Here is a 17,393-nt window from a genome sequence, read left to right as displayed (position 1 = left end):
AAAAGCATTTTCTACGGGCTATGAAACATACCGAGTCTTTTTCAATTGACTGTATTAATATCAGCCAGCTGAGGAAAGTGATACGGTAAATAGAAGAGGTGTAACATAAGGCGAAATTTTATCCAAGACTAAAAAGAAAAAAAAAGCGAATTGCATCGTGCGTCTTCGTCCTTTGAAGTTTTTAATTTTTTTACTTGATAGTTATAACTTTCTTCCCAGCTTACTTTAAATAATTATAACATACCGTATGTATTATAATGATCCGATTTCTGTATGTTTGTTGGTTTGTTTGTCATCGTAACACAGAAAAAACAGCACAACGTAGCGCAATTTTTGTTAGAGCAAGGTACCGTTAAAATACTTTAACCTGAAGAATAGACAATTTCCAGCCCAATCGGGCCACTGGTTCCCGAGATATGACTCATTTCCGGCTTTCTGACATCAAGCGGAGGGCGCCAAAAACGGCCCTTAAGCGAGTGGTTGTAAGAATCAAAACTTTTGTAAGCCTCCGATGATTTTTTTTCTATAACAAGATAAACAGAGGAAGGAAAAACATCTTAAATGAAAAAATATATATATTCCACACACCAGATTACAGGATTCCTCCATCCATAAAAAATCTGTAACAGTTGGACTTCAACTGCTGTAGGTCGAAGTTTGGGTGGAAACTATTCTGGGGACGAGAGTTTTAAAGAGATGCAATTCGGGGAATAAAAGAATTCTGATAGGCAGGAGATCTGTAGTACTGAAATGTGACAGTCCAGTTACCAGCCCTACCAGATGTCCGTGTAGCACGGTGGAAGGCGTGGACAGGTGGCACAATGGATGCAACGTCGTCTGATCATTTCCCATAACATTATCTGTAAATAATGCATGGGAGGCAACATTCCATCTTTCATGTACAGGAGGTAGTGCATTTGCAATTCTTACAGCTTTTTTCTGAATTTTGCCGAGTTGTTTTAGTTCAACCTCTCCACATCCGCTCCATAGGGGTGAGCAGTATTCCAACTGAGAGCACACATTACTCTTAATTTATAGCTAACTGCTCGTCAGTGAGGAAGTTACGGATTCTGTACAATAATCCAAGTTTCTTTGAAGAGGGTTTTAGCAAGTGATCTAATATGAGAGGTCCAACTGGGGACCCTGTTAAGTGAAACACGGAGAATTTCAAGGCTTTCAGAGATAGGAATAATATGCAATATCTGTCTATTAGTAAGTTGTATTTATCTGTTTTTCGTAGCATTAAATGATACAATGTTATTTTGTCCCAATTCAGTCGTCTTAGATAAGTCTTGATTTATGGAGATTGCTGTACTGAGTTGTGAGTTAGAGCAATCAAACTTTGTAAATGGGTGTTTAAAAGTGAAGGAACTCTGAAGTGTAGAGTCGATTGTATATGAGTGAATGGGATAATGGGTGATAGGAAAGAGATCATTAATAAGGATCAGGAAGAGGGTTGGTGCGAGGACTGATCCTTGTGGTAAGCTGGCATAAATCGAATGGAAATTACAATATACGTCATCTACTTTTACTCCTCTCTGTCGGTGCGATATGAGGAAATCGTGAAACAAAAGATGATTGGCCATAGCAAGGGAGTTTGGACAGCAAGGAATGGTGTCACACCGTCAAAAGCTTTAGAAATATCAAGAGCTGCTGCATGGGTTTCTCCATTCTTGCGAGGAAGAAGGAATCAAAGGCCATGAGCCCGCAGTAACAGTTCCCTCCAAGAGAAAAACAAAACACAATAGAGAGCCAAATTCAAGATCCGATCATTTTGAGATGCCTGGACACACTGCGTTTGAAAGACTGGAGATCATAGGCAGCAGGAAATACAGATAGAGGGAGACAGTTCCAGAGCTGACCTGTTGCATAAATGAAAGACTGGGAGTAACGGTTAACTCTTGAATTAGAGAGTTGGACAGAAAAGGGATGAGAGTTTGCTGCCAGACGGGTGCTACGCGCACGTCGTAGAGGTGGAGGAATGCAAGCATACAGTTCAGAGGAGCAGTGACCATTAAAGTAGCGATAGAAAAGAGATAAAGATGCAACAGTGCGGCGAAGAGACAGAGGTTGAAGGGAGTCAGTAAGAGGAGGAGAGTTAATGAGACGAAAAGCCTTTGACTCCACCCTATTGAGAAGAGCTGTGTGTGGGGAGCCTCCCCACACATGAGAGTTGTACTCCACACAGGGGCGGATAAAACCCCTGTATAGAGTCAACAATTGTGCAGGGGTAAAGAAAGAGCGGAGTCGGCTTAGCACACCCAATCTTTTGGAAGCAGATTTTACAAGAGATGTAATATGATCTTTCCAAGATAAGTCCCGAGTAAATGAAACCCCAAGCATGTTCAAGGATGATGCCGGATTAAGCTGAATATTATTAAACATTAATGGGTATACCTGTGGAAGATTTTGTCGGGTTGATAGGTGTAAGAACTGAGTCTTAGATGCATTAAAGACAACCATATTATTTTTACCCCAGTCAGAGATACGAGCCAAGTCAGACATTAGGTGTGCCATAGCCTCATCCCTTGTTTCTTGAAGTAACTGTTGAGATGGGCGTTGCGGGAACCGAATGGAAAGGTGAAGGGTGGAGTCATCAGCGTATGAGTGGATAGGGTTAGATGTACAGCTTAGAAGATCATTGATGAATAAAAGGAAGAGAGTTGGTGACAGGACAGAGCCCTGAGGAACACCACTGTTGATAGATCTAGGAGAAGAACGATGGCCGTCTACAACAGTGGCTATAGAACGACCAGAAAGGAAGCTAGCGATGAAGGCACAGATAGAAGGATAGAAACCGTAGGAGGGCAGTTTGGAAATTAAAGATTTATGCCAGACTCGATCGAAAGCCTTTCAGATGTCAAGTGCAATGGCAAAGCTTTCGCCGAAGTCCCGAAAGGAGGATGACCAGGAGTCTGAAAGGTAGGTGAGAAGATCGCCAGTGGAGCGTCCCTGACGGAACCCATACTGACGATCGGAAAGAAGGTTGTGATAGGAAAGATGCCTTAAAATTTTTCTATTAAGAATTGACTCGAAAACTTTTGAAATACAGGACGTTAAAGCAATTGGACGATAGTTGGAGGGTTGGGAGTGGTCACCCTTCTTTGGGACTGGCTGAATGAGAGCAAACTTCCAGCCAGAAGGAAAGGTACAAGTTGACAGACAAAGGCGAAAGAGTTTGCCTAGGCAGGGTGTAAGCACAGAAGCACAGTTCTTGAGAACAACAGGAGGGACCCCATCAGGCCCATATGCCTTGTTAGTACTGAGGCCAGTGATGGCAGAAAATACATCAACTGAAGAAATTTTAATGTCAGCCATGAGGAAGTCAGAGGGGAGAAGTGATGGAGGAATAGCACCGGAATCGTCTAAGGTGGAATTGGAGGAGAAAGTCTGTGCGAAGAGATCTGCTTTATCAGTAGAAGAAATAGCTACAGAACCATCAGAGTAGAAAAGAGGAGGGAAGGATGATGAGGTAAAGTTGTTAGAAAGATTTTTGGCAAGGTGCCAGAAGGAGCGGAAGAATTCGGAGTTGGAGAGTTGAGAGCATTTAGTATGGATGAAATTATTTTTAGTAGAGCGAAGAACAGACTTAGCACGATTCCGGGCAGAAACGTAAAGATGATGTGATTCAGGGGTGGGTTGGCTCCGGTACCTTTTGTAGGCCCTCTCCTTGTTGCGGACAGCATTAGAACAAGCGTGATTAAACTAAGGCTTTCTTGCGTTAGTCAAAGGATATGAGAAAGGAATGTATGCTTCCATGCCCGAGAGAATAACCTCCGTAATGCGCAAGGCACACTCAGATGGCTCACGGCCATGGAAGCAATAATCATTCCAGGGAAAATCAAAGAAGTACTGAGTGAGGGCCTCCCAGTTCGCGGCTCCAAAATGCCACAGACGACGTTTCCCTGGAGGGTCCACAGGCCGTACCGGAGTGATAGGACAGGTTAAGGTAATAAGGTTGTGATCGGAGGAGCCCAACGGAGAGAAAAGATTAACAGAGTAAGCAGAAGGATTAGTTGTGAGGAAGAGGTCAAGTATGTTGGAGCTCTCTCCAAGGCGGTCAGGGATACGGGTAGGGTGCTGTACAAGCTGCTCTAGGTCATTAAGGATAGAAAAGATGTAGGCTTGTTCACCAGGTGGATCCATGAAAGGAGAGGAGAGCCAAAGGTGGTGGTGAACATTGAAATCTCCAAGAATGGAGATTTCAGAGAAAGGAGAAATGGACAGAATGTGTTCCATCGTAGATGTAAGATAGTCGAAGAATTTTGGATAGTCAGTAGAATTAGGGGATAAGTAAACAGCACAGATATATTTAGTCAGAGAATGACAGGAAAGCCGAAGCCAGAGTGTGGAGAATTCAGAAGAATCAAGTTCAGGAACACGAGAGCAAGATAAGTCGTTGCGTATGTATACACAACAGCCACCTTTGGCTTTGAAATGAGTATAGAGAAAGTAGGAGGATACAGAAAAGGGTTTGCTGTCGGTTGCCTCAGACAGCTGAGTCTCCGTCAGAAAAAGAAGGTGAGGTTTAGAGGAGGAGAGGTGGTGCTCAACAGAGCAAAAGTTAGATGAAAGGCCGCGAATGTTGCAGAAATGAAGAAGAAGAGAGTCAGACAGTGGTTCCAGGCACCTCGAGTCGTCACCGGGAGAGGGGCAGATGGTGGGGGCATTTATGGTCCCCCCCCTGGGGACTCCGAGGCTTGATTAATCGACGCCATTTTTGTGAATTTTGAATAGGAAGTGTAGTGTGTACTGTGCATGTAGTTTGGTGATAGTTAGAGAAATTTGTACTGGAGAGCATGCTGGCCTACTCTCTGTGTAACTGAGACACTGAAAAAGTTCAGCAAAGGGGGATGGTCAGGAACTAGTCCTGAGGGCTGATGAAACGGGAGCTCCAGCACTCCCTGTCATCAGCTTTCCATCCACCTCGGGAGTACTGCCCTGCTCGACTGAATGATGATGGTGTGAGTTAAGAGATTAAGTGGATCAATAATGGATCTTTCGTGACCATAGTTTCTGCCAATAATTAAGTTGCTGGATTCAAGATATTTAACAGTGTGCTTATTAATTATAATTTCAAATACTTTGCCAAGAGAAGATGTGATAGCTATACCTCTGTAATCAGAGGGGTCAGGGGAACATCTTTTCTTTCGGAACTGGGTGGATATTGGTTTCTTTCCAAGAATTAAGGAATAAAGAAGTATGTACGTATAATCTTAATAATTTAGCTAGAACAGGAGCAAGTTTTGGGCAACAGTTTTTCAAAACAACTGGAAGAATTCTAGCTGGACCTGTAGCTCTATTGGTTGGTAAATTTCACAACAATTGGTTGGTAAATTGCTAGTGTGGATAGTGTGACGTTCGTTAGTTTAGCATTTGTGGCTGATTACGAGAGTATATGCATATGTGTATGTAATTATGAATATATGTATGCAAGTGTTTTATGTATATTGTTAGTATGGTCTGTTGTGCGTCTGTTATGTATGTGCACTTTTGTAACTTTGGTATATTTTCCTTGCCTATGTATTTTTCTTGATGCAACCTATTATTCTGTTATGTTACTGGTATCTAAATTTTTGTTACAATGACAAAAAATACTTCTATCTATTTATCTATCGACAGACGCCTTAATCCCGTAAGGGGTGGCCACAAACAAATCGCCTCCATGTCACCCCGTCCCCCGCCGATTCACTGCCCTGCTCCCAGCTGAAACGCCCCTCTCTCATATATCTCTCCACCCCATCCCTCCATCTCTTCCTTGGCCTCCCCTTCCCTCCCCCCCTCCACCTCACTCACATACACTCTCCTCGTCAGTCTTTTACTCTCCATCCTCTCTACATGGCCAAACCACCTCAGTGTGTTTCTCCTAATGCTCCCTGTCACTTTCACATCCACACCACAACGCTCCTTCACTTCCTCAATTGTCAGTCTGTCTCTCCATGTGACTCCACATGCTCCCCTCGTATAACACATTTCCACTGTTCTCTTGGCTTGTGTCCCTCCAACAAAGTCCAAGCTTCACTTCCATACGTTAGAGTCGGTATCACAATACTGTCATGCAGTAACTTTTTCACTTCCATGTTCACTTCCTTGTTTCTTATCACTGTTTTCAAGGAACCAGCAACCTTTCTTCCTTGTTTTAACCTTTCAAGCACTTCACCGTCTAAACTTCCACCCTTACTCATCACACTACCCAAGTACTTAAAAGCATTCACATTTTCCATTTCCTCCTCATCCGACCTGACTGTACATTCACTGACTTCATTTCTCTCGAAGGCCATAACTTGACAATTCCCTACATTCACCTTTGGATTCCGCTTCTTACACGCTCTTCCAAACTCATCCACCAAGCCAATACTTACAAGGTAGATATCAGTCATAGGAGATATATGGTTATCAATTGAACAGTGGGTCATTAAGGCTGATGACCACTATATGTTAAGATCCTAGGAAGAAAGTTGTGCCATTTGTGCCTCTCTTCCTTATACGAGAAAATAATTATCTTTGTGTCATATGCAGAAATGAACAACTAGAATAATTTCATGTTGTTGTGATTGTTTGGACATGTGGAGAGAATGGAGAATGAAAGACTGACTAAGAAGGTGTATGTAGGTGAGGTGGAGGGAGGGAGAGGGAGGGGTAGACCGAGGATGAGGTGGAGGGATGGAGTTGAGAGGTATATGAGGGAGGGGGGGTGAGTTGGGGGGAGGGGAGTCAAATGGTGGGTGACAGAGTGACTTGAAGGCGTTTTGTCTGCGGCCACCCTTTGCGGGATTAGGGCGTCGGGCTATAGATAGATAGATAGATAGATAGTGATTGTACCAGGTTCATGTGAATGTGAACCCAGTGGATTGCAGGCTGTAGTTGCCCCTCTACTGCAGTCAACCATCCTCCTTTCCTAGGGTGGGAAGGGAGTTAAGGGACGTTTGTATAACCGGCCAGTTCAACAACCTGGAGGAGCATTCTTCTTTATCCTTGTCTTACTCAAGTAGTTTAATTACTTTCGTAGGAAGTGCCTAACATGGGTCAATTGGCCTGCAGTAGTTATCTTCTCCTCTTGTTGTCTTATGTTCTTATATCGTTGCAACCACATGACTGCGTCTCTCTCCCCATAGGAAGTATGTGCGGCTGTGGAAATAATAACATTCTACTATTGTCGAACCATTAAGAAACTCTTACGTGAAATTCTAAAAAAAATGTTGGGTTCCGTAGACCGTATCACTGGGTCGTAAAGTCACTGCTCACTGTCGTTTTTGCCGTTACAGAGTAGATTGTTATTTATATCCAAAGCTGTATGTGTGATCAAAGTAATGAAACTGATTAGACTGACGTGAAATCAAATTTCACTTATAACATTTTGAATTCCGCTACAGTATTTAACAAGGATCTAATGGTAGGTCTCCCACTTTTATTTGTTTTCCTCTTTGACATAATTTTTATTATTATTATTATTATTATTATTATTATTATTATTACTATTAATTCCTGCAGTACAATGAAGATTTTTTTTTTCTCAATTCCTAATTAAAGGAAAATATTTTTGTTAAGTTTTTGACAATCTTCGAACTAGAAAATTTTGATACAACCTTCGTAACTTCCTTCTTTACTAATCAGAATAAAATCGCCTGGTAGGATCAGGCATAAACCATAAAAGTCACTATTGAAGGGATAAATAATAGCTACGATAATTTTATGAACTTCTGGAGAAACTTTCCGTACCGTAGGAGCTCGATACAGCCCACATTCACTTCTTTACTACCAGTTGCTCTGTATGCAGGTAGAGTTTATTTGCTTCTTTGCTACCAAGTGTTCGCCTGGTCGTATGTAGGCATAGTTCTTCAATTCTTTTCTAACAGGTGCTCTCCTGATGATATGTAGGTATACTTTATTTACTTCTTTACTACCAGGTGTTCTCCTGATCATATGTAGGTATAATTCATTCACTTTAATGTGGTGGACATTTTCGACTTATGGCAGTTTATACTGTACATCCGTATTTCAGTGCAGAAGTGACACACACTATGGCTAAACAACCTTGTCGTGGTAGTTCTCTGTGACTAGCACATTATATATTCTAGTATTATTCTATCGTTAGAGCTCGACTGTCGAGATGAAAAGATGGTACTTTACGCTTAGTTATAAGTAACAGAGTATAGTAAGAATAAAGCAATAAATAACGTCAACGAATGCAAAATTTGTCATGTATGTGGATCCTACCCATCACAGAGGATATGGAGAACCGTGTCTTCACGTGGTGGCACAGACAGAATCGGGCGGCTGCGCTATAAGTTTATACAAACGTACCTCAGCTCCCTCCCTATCCTCCGAGAGGAAGGAGTTGGATTGCAGGAGATGGGCATTTTCAGCCTGTAGTCCACCGGGTTCACGTTCAGATGGACCTGGGGCAACAACAACAACAACAACGCGTCCCATACAGTACTGTGGCAACAGGGCTAGATAAAGTAAATTTCCTTGTTTTCATAATGGCCATTGGTGCTTCTCCGAAGACCATTATTCTTCTTATAAACTGGCTACCACAGGCCCATTGGAATATTGATGGTAGGTATCAGTGCCCAAGTGGTGGTGTGTAACGGTAAGTGGCGTCGAGTTTTGATGCGTGGGTGAAGTATTCTGTGTTGACAAGTTTAAACTGAAGGCGTTATGCAGAGCAAAAATTACATGTGTTTACTTGAAGGAACCCGAAATTCCCAAAATTATTTACAGAAAAAGATCATTACAAAAGCTACGGCAAATCCATTATAGTTCTTTTAAAAACACTCCCCTTGAGACGCAATACACTTGTCCTAACGCTTTACCCATTCCTGGAAACACTTCCTGGAGCCATTGTTTGTCAGCTTATTCGGAGACTCCTGCGTTTTTCCTGGATTTCTTCTAAATTGTCAAATCTTCAGCCTTTCAGTTTTAACTTAATCTTGGGGAGCAAGTAAACTATCACATGGAGCGCGTTCTGGCGAGTACGAAGGGTGCGGAGCAACAATGACGTTTTTGGCCCAAAACTACAGAACTGACCATGCTGTGTGTGGTAGGGCGTTGTCGTGATGCATGAACTATTTCTGGGTGTGCCACTTCTCCGGACGTTTGCGCATGATGCTTTCCCGTAGACACCTCAGCACTGTAATATAAAACTGCTGATTCACAATATGTCTACATCGGGCTATTGTATAGCCCGGTCTCCACTATAGGCGGAGGAAATCTTGAAACGAAACGAAACGAATCTGTCTTCGGGGAACAAATTCATTATGGACAACTTGCTCAATGTCAAAAACACAAGGTCAACATTGTCTTGATGTTGGACTTGACCTGAAGTGCCTTTTTTCGGTCTTGGAGATATTTGTGTCGTCCACTCAATGGGCTGCTGCTAGGTTTTGGGGTCATAAAGGTAAACCTAGGTCTCGTAACTCGACAATTGAAGGAAATTCTGGGTCGTTTCTCAACTGTTCTTCAAGTCCTGACATACGTCCACTCAATTTGCTCTTTTGATCTTCCGTTAGAAGGCGAGGAAAGAAATTTTGCCGAGCCTCGGTGCATGCCAAAACCTTGTATCAAAATCCATTGGAATGAGTTACAACAAAAGCCTGTGGCCTCCACTAGTTCGCCAATAATGAGACGACGATTGTCCAAGATTACCTGTCGAATTTTCTCGATATTTTCAACTGTTTGAGAGGTCGAAGAACGGCCAGGATATGGTATGTCTTAGACTGACTTGTAGTCTTTCTTAAAACACTCGTATCATTCGTAGACTTATTTTATTTTTTCACTGCCTGCTCCTTGAAAGATTGTTCAAGCATGGGACTGCCTCAGCCACGGTTTTCCCGAGCAAATAAATAAATAAATAAGTAAATAATTAACACTCTGCTGATTCTAATCCGCCATAGTGGTTTGAGAACGAGAATTGCAAAAGTCATGTGCACGAAGAAAGAAAAAAAAAAAACAGAAATGCCAACTCTGCCTTCTCAGTGCGATGCCACGTGGCAGAATGATTCACTACGGTACTTTCACTACAAGTGCTGCCCAGCGGCGCAACAGGAAACAGTTGCATTTTTCCGCGCTGTCAATCTATTTTCGCAATTTTGGGGTCTCTCCTCGTACGTATGGGTGTGCAGGTTGGAGTGGATGATTGATGCGTATGAGCATATGTGTGTTTCGGTAATTGTAAACGCATCATTCTCTCTCTCTCTCTCTCTCTCTCTCTCTCTCTCGACGAGTATTTTAAGCTGGGTCTGGAAAGAACATAAGAGAGGTTAATTGTTTCACCATTCAGGATGGTTGGGTGGATATCGAAATTAGGGATCGTAGATGGGTCGCAGAGGGTCGTAGAGTGGCATGGAGTAACATTAGTGTTGTCCACTAAGTTGTAGGATGGATTGTAGAAGTGAGTTGTGGAAAGAAGTTGTAGGAGGGTCGTGGGTAAGGTTAAAATGGGTTGTAAGAGACACTGGAGGAGGAGTTGCAGAGAGTTGTGGGGTATTGTATGGAAGCCATGGGATAGGTTATCTCTCTCTCTCTCTCTCTCTCTCTCTCTCTGTATATATATATATATATATATATATATATATATATATATATATATATATATATATATATATCTATATAGGGAAGTGAGCATGGAAGTAAAAAAGTTGCTACATGACAGTATTGTGATCTCCACTCTAATGCATGGAAATGAAGCTTGGTCCTTGGTGGAAGACACAGTTTAAGAGTGAGGGCAGTGGAAATGGCTGATCTGAGACGACCAGGTGGAGTTACATGAAGAAACAGACTGAAAAATGAGTAAAAGCAGGAGCATTATGGTGTGGATATGGAGGTGATGGAATAAGTTAGGAGATATACAGCGAGGTGGTTTGGCCATGTGGAGAGGTTGGAGTGAGAGAATAACTGGAACAGCGTATGTGACTGAGGTGGAGGGAGGTGAGGGAAGGGGAGACCAAGGGAGAGACTGAGGGAGGGAGTAGAGGTATATGAGAAAGGGAGGTGTAAGTTGTGGGGAGGGCAAAGAAATGGCAGGGGACAGGGCGACACGGAGGCGATTTTTTTTTTTTTTTCTGCCACTCTTTACGGGATTATGGCGTCTGGCTCTACACAGACAGAACGAGTCAAAATTGATTTTGAGTGCGTAAAACTAGATCTTTAACGCGTCCAGATAGGTCTTGAGTGCGTACAAATATATCTTGGGAAGGTCCAGAAAGTTCGAGTTTATTGAATATTAAACATTCCAGTGCGCAGGCATCTTTAGTTAGTTTGTTGTGGCCACCTACAGACAAGGATCATAACCATTTACAGAATAAACAAGTCTAAAAAAACAGTTAACTTATTATCAAAGAGTGTTTTGCTTTTCTGACGGTTTTAGAATAATGATCGATTTTAATTGATTGTGAAGTGTTTTGCGCTGACAAGGAACCTACACGTGGTAGCACTGTGCGCCCTCGGTGGAGCAACTGTTGCACGTCCACCCGGGAACCAAACCTCTTCATATTTTCCTGCATCTACTACCTTGGTAAGGACCTTTATTCATCCCTGGTGAGGCACTGTCTACCATAAGGAGACGCCTGAGTCCTGCATGATGTATGTATTGTACTGAACCTGTAGGACTGCCAAACAGAAGCAGATGCATGTGTGCTCGGCGTGACAAATCAGGGAGACAACAAGTGAAGATATAACTGTACACAAGCAATCATATGCAAAAGTTATGCTTGCTTATAACTATTGCCCCAGGTTGTAACATGTCTTCCAGTAGTATGAGTGAAAATGTTTTGTGGTTAAACACACACACACACACACACACACCCACACCCACACACAAAAGACTATCTTACTGAAGAGGTTAAGGGAACATAAATCTCTCCCATGCATCCAAATATGTAGCCAATACTGTACGTCCAAAAGTTGCTAGTTTATCAGATATTTCGGGTAAAATAAACCTTGATTATATCTAATTGTAAATATTTCGAAGACGGAAAAAAAGAAAAAAAAAATCAGCCAGTCCTATTTTACCCCTTCCGAAGTGTATGGGTCTTATATGCCACTACAGTCAAGTACAGTCTTCTGTCCTTGAAGAGGTTCAAATTAAGAAAAAAAAATTATATTTCTCAACAAAGAAGAAAGCACGCTGCATTCGGGCAGACGACCAGCTTGATTCTCCTGAAAAGGAAAAAGGAATAGCTAACATCCTTTTACGAAAACCATGTTTAGAACATGCTAGGTCTTGTGCTCACGTCGGACGAAAAGAAAGAAGAGTGAGCAGGAAAACCCTGTGCAAGCAGTTTATTGGCAATACCATGTTTGTTGCATTATCAGTGGCGGGGGAAAGGCAGTGTGGGTGTGGAGTCAAAATAATTTACTCGTACCTCTGCTCTCTGTCTGTCTGTCTGTCTGTCTGTCTGTCTGTTTTTCTCTTCAGTAACGTAATAATGCAAATGTTGTTGGTATAAATATTTTATATGTAACCGCCACCACCACCTCTGTATTCTGTCCAGTGCGCATGACATCCACTTTTGGTGGCCAATCTGCTGCAAAAGTCGGCTAAAGTGGTCAGCTCCGGGCAGGTGGAGGGAGAGTAAAGTGTAGTCTGTTAAACGAGGAGGAAAATGTTATGTGATGAAAAGTACCTATGTATTGTATTGCAGCGGCGGGGTTCCACACGTCTGTTATGGACAGGCAGGTCTGCTATACCGTGGACTAACATACAGACATTGCTTTATGGGTCCAAGCCGTGGTTTACCGGACTAGATAGGTAACGAAGCCTTATGGGTGAGAAACACAACTCTGGACTCAGAAGTGTCTCGCCTCTACCCAGTGCTTTACGTAGTGATAAAGTTGTGGCAGGTGTTTGGTGTGTTGAGTGAAAATGTGTAAATTTGTGTTGTAGTGGTTGTCCGTGCAAGTGAGACAGTCTGTATATGTCAGTGAGGCGCAAGCACGTGAAATTACTTGAAATGGCGGACTGATGGATCTTCTTAAATATTTCCCCTGTGATAAGACTGAACACAGACCAGCATGAATGGTAGACGAACACGCTACCAACCGGACCACCGGAGGGTACTGAAAAAATAGAAAATAATAAACAACAGATACATAGAAAGAACCGGGAAAAAATGTAATACACTTAGAGAAACTGAATAATAATTGACCTTATACAGTGATTGACCCGGATGATAAAGAGTTAAAGAATACAACCAGCGAACACAAAGGTGTGGTAGGTCTCCATATTATAATTGCAAATCATACTAGATAGATAGATAAATAGATAGATAGAGAGACAGATAGAAGCAGGAAGTCAAATGATGAGAAGGTGTTGTGTTTGCGAGAAGCGAGCAGCGCTAAACGCTTACACGGAGGAAAGCTGACGACAGCGGCCAGTAAGGAGATGATTCAGTTAGCTGTCAGCAGTCCTCTCGTGAGAAAGTTCTGTTGCCATGAGGAAGATACGTGACACACACACCCTACTACACGAGATGTTAGAAAAGAGAGTTGAGAAGGAGACAAGCGACCCTAGAGAGAGGTCGAGACGGAGATTAGCTTTAGAACAGAGAGAGAGAGAGAGATAGCGAGACAGGGAGGTAGCTACCCAGGACTTATACTATTATACCTGTTTAATATTTCCAAGACAAATAAAAATAGTCCCATACTATTCTTTACCTCTCCCGTCACTACATGACATCTGGTGGGGAAACTACTACAAGATATAAAAGCCGCTCGACCACAAGTCTAACATATACTTCTCTACAATTAACTACAAAGTCCTTATGACATTTGGTAGCAGCGAACGTATACGAACCTCGTCTACGAATCAACATTAAATTCCTACAAAATATCAAGATTGACAACAACCAACAATATCAGCTCCTGCCCCCTCCGTCTCCCAGATCATTACGCTGATGCAGAGGTCAAGAGATCACTCGACGCCTTGCAAGTAGCTTAACGACAAACCAGCAAATCTGCGGACATCGTCTCCGAATTAAAAGAAAATTTCTACAAAAGCAACCGAGACTACAAGGTTAGCTTCAGTTCTACAAAGTCTACGACGAATAAGCGAACTACAGCCATCTACAATCAACTACAATTAACAACTCTACGTCGTCTGTATAATCTTCTACACGCACCTACAAGTAGCGGCAGTCTTCATTCTACAACGAGTAAATCACAAGAAAAAAAGGACCAAGAATACATCAAGAAAGAAAAAACAAACAAACAAACAAACAAACGAAGAGTGAGAGACGATTCACAACTCATAACCACCAGACCTCACCCTCCTCTCTCTGCTACATGCACCAAACCCTCACCGCTTACGCAGGTGTGAAGAGGTCAAGACAGCAAAACATCAAGTCCATATTCACAACTCGTCTTACTCACCCGTCTTCACTCAAGTTACTCATCGCTACTCATTCACTCACCACAGCTACCAGTGTGGGAAGCCGACGTCACCATGTGCTGAGACGACAACACGCCAATCAACCCATAAGGACAACGCTATCACCACGTGCAACACCACTCACACCATTTCTCACCACGGTAAAAAATTAGTGAGTTACATCGTTACTTCATTCATACAATACACAGTGATAGACAATAAGCTTCTGCACAAACATATAAAACGTGTTGTATAGTTACAGCTTAAATACACATACTTACTTCAATTATCTGCATAACTCAAACACTAAATAATCACCAACAATAAATATTCTACACTGTATATATTCATTCATTTATTATAACATTTATTTACTACCAACGAGTGTTACCATTTATACCTACATAAAATACGTGTTTCATACATACAACTATACATTAATTATATCTACAAAGTGATAAAGAAAATATACAATCACAGTTACTCAGTGAGCAATTAAAAGAACTGTATTAAACATTTATTAATTAAAGCTACCTAGTGGAAACAGACAAATTAAGTTACAAGGTAACCTAGAGAAGAAAAAAAAAAATGGCCAACACAAATGCCGTTAGCAAGAGTGAATATCTTCAACACAATCGTGAAGACAATGATTTCCACACAGTGCTGACACACATATTACTCGCGATAGGTACAGGTGAACAAGTCAGTGTGTATAGTTAATACTGTATATATGTATATATATTTTTTTTTATATAAAATAACAAAATATGGGACTATATAATATCATTTTATAGTATCTGTGCAATATAAACTAAACTTTGAAAAAGTATCCCAAGGAAATTAGCCAGTAATTATGTAACCATGAACAACATGGAAAAAAGCGTACACAAGCAAAGAAAAACAAACTATAGAAAAAAAAAAAAAAAAAAAAAAAGAAAGAAAGAAAGAGAAGTAAAACAGAAAAAAGAGAAATAGAGTAAGATCACATAACAAACAAATGAAAATAAGTGTAAGTGTTACTACATAAGCCAAAATACCACATAAACTACAAACAAAAAAAGCAAATTGTTGTCTCCACATATAAGTGGCACGACACATCATCACTATCATCGACCGCAGCATATGTTAGGACTGCAGTTATTACAATTGTTACTCCATATTATAATTATGTAACGACAAACGATTGCATTATGTTACACTTTGCCAATTATGTAACAGTTGCATTAACAAGATGTAACTTTTATGTAACTTTAACTACAATTATGTACCTACAAACGATATGTAACAATTATGTAACGACAAACGATTGCATTATGTTACACTTTGCCAATTATGTAACAGTTGCATTAACAAGATGTAACTTTTATGTAACTTTAACAACAATTATGTACCTACAAACGATATGTAACAATTATGTAACGACAAAACAGTTGCATTAACAAGATGTAACTTTTATGTAACTATAATTATAAGGCCAACACAATTATGCATTAACACAATATTTGGTAACAATTCATAAAATGTTACAATTATGTAGTACCACAATGTTAGTACAATATTATAAGTCATACAATTATAGCACAATTCTATATTACCAGTATCATCATACAAGTTAGGTGAAATATTAGACATTACTAAAGTGATAACTCAAATATGTAATGTATAACCTAGCAGTATTACCATTGCACAATTATATGCGTAATATTACTGAATAATCACTATTTACTATGAATAATATATGTATACAATATTCATACAATTATGTTACTTTACAATATTATGTATTTCACTTAATTAGCCTATAAGTTCATTATAATGTGTATGTAGTATGTATTAATATATTATAACTATTAAATGTCGATGGTACGCCATTTTTGCGCGGCAGAGCAATGTGGTAGGTCTCCATATTATAATTGCAAATCATACTAGATAGATAGATAAATAGATAGATAGAGAGACAGATAGAAGCAGGAAGTCAAATGATGAGAAGGTGTTGTGTTTGCGAGAAGCGAGCAGCGCTAAACGCTTACACGGAGGAAAGCTGACAACAGCGGCCAGTAAGGAGATGATTCAGTTAGCTGTCAGCAGTCCTCTCGTGAGAAAGTTCTGTTGCCATGAGGAAGATACGTGACACACACACCCTACTACACGAGATGTTAGAAAAGAGAGTTGAGAAGGAGACAAGCGACCCTAGAGAGAGGTCGAGACGGAGATTAGCTTTAGAACAGAGAGAGAGAGAGAGATAGCGAGACAGGGAGGTAGCTACCCAGGACTTATACTATTATACCTGTTTAATATTTCCAAGACAAATAAAAATAGTCCCATACTATTCTTTACCTCTCCCGTCACTACATGACATCTGGTGGGGAAACTACTACAAGATATAAAAGCCGCTCGACCACAAGTCTAACATATACTTCTCTACAATTAACTACAAAGTCTTTACGACAAAGGTACTACGGACAAAGTCAAACCCCATATACAGAAACTTGCCCTTATTCAGTCTTTGGGACCTTTTCATTATGCAGAAATGGCAAGTTTTGCATTCTTCTGTTTGTCTGTCTGTCATTAATGTCTATCGGAATACCTAATTTTAAAGACCGAAAAAATGGAGAGAGAGAGAGAGAGAGAGACTGATTTATTAACTGATTATCCTATACAGTATAGATAATGGTAGAGTAACAACAGAGGCCACTGCCGCCCTACAACAGGAGTAATAACAGAACAACGATGGATAAGACATAATACATATATTTTAATATATACATAAATATACATAAGTATATATATAACAATACAATATACCAGAAAAAATAATCTAACATTCATATTTACATAATATGTCAAGATCACAGCATAACACTATGCATAAAACAAAAACAGTTAAAAATATCAATTGAAAATTAAAGCTGAGAAAGCCTAGTTCCTCAGCATGAGAAAAGGTGACTCCTCCCGTCGAGCATCCCCTAGACTGGAACACAAAGAGAGAGAGAGAGAGAGAGAGAGAGAGAGAGAGAGAGAGAGA

Source organism: Coenobita brevimanus, chromosome 13 (assembly GCF_032717465.1).
Source record: "Coenobita brevimanus isolate Jiangsu-jjx chromosome 13, ASM3271746v2, whole genome shotgun sequence".
Classification (NCBI taxonomy): Eukaryota; Metazoa; Arthropoda; class Malacostraca; order Decapoda; family Coenobitidae; genus Coenobita; species Coenobita brevimanus.
The sequence above is the reverse complement of the archived record's forward strand: the minus strand, read 5'-3'. Positions refer to the sequence as shown.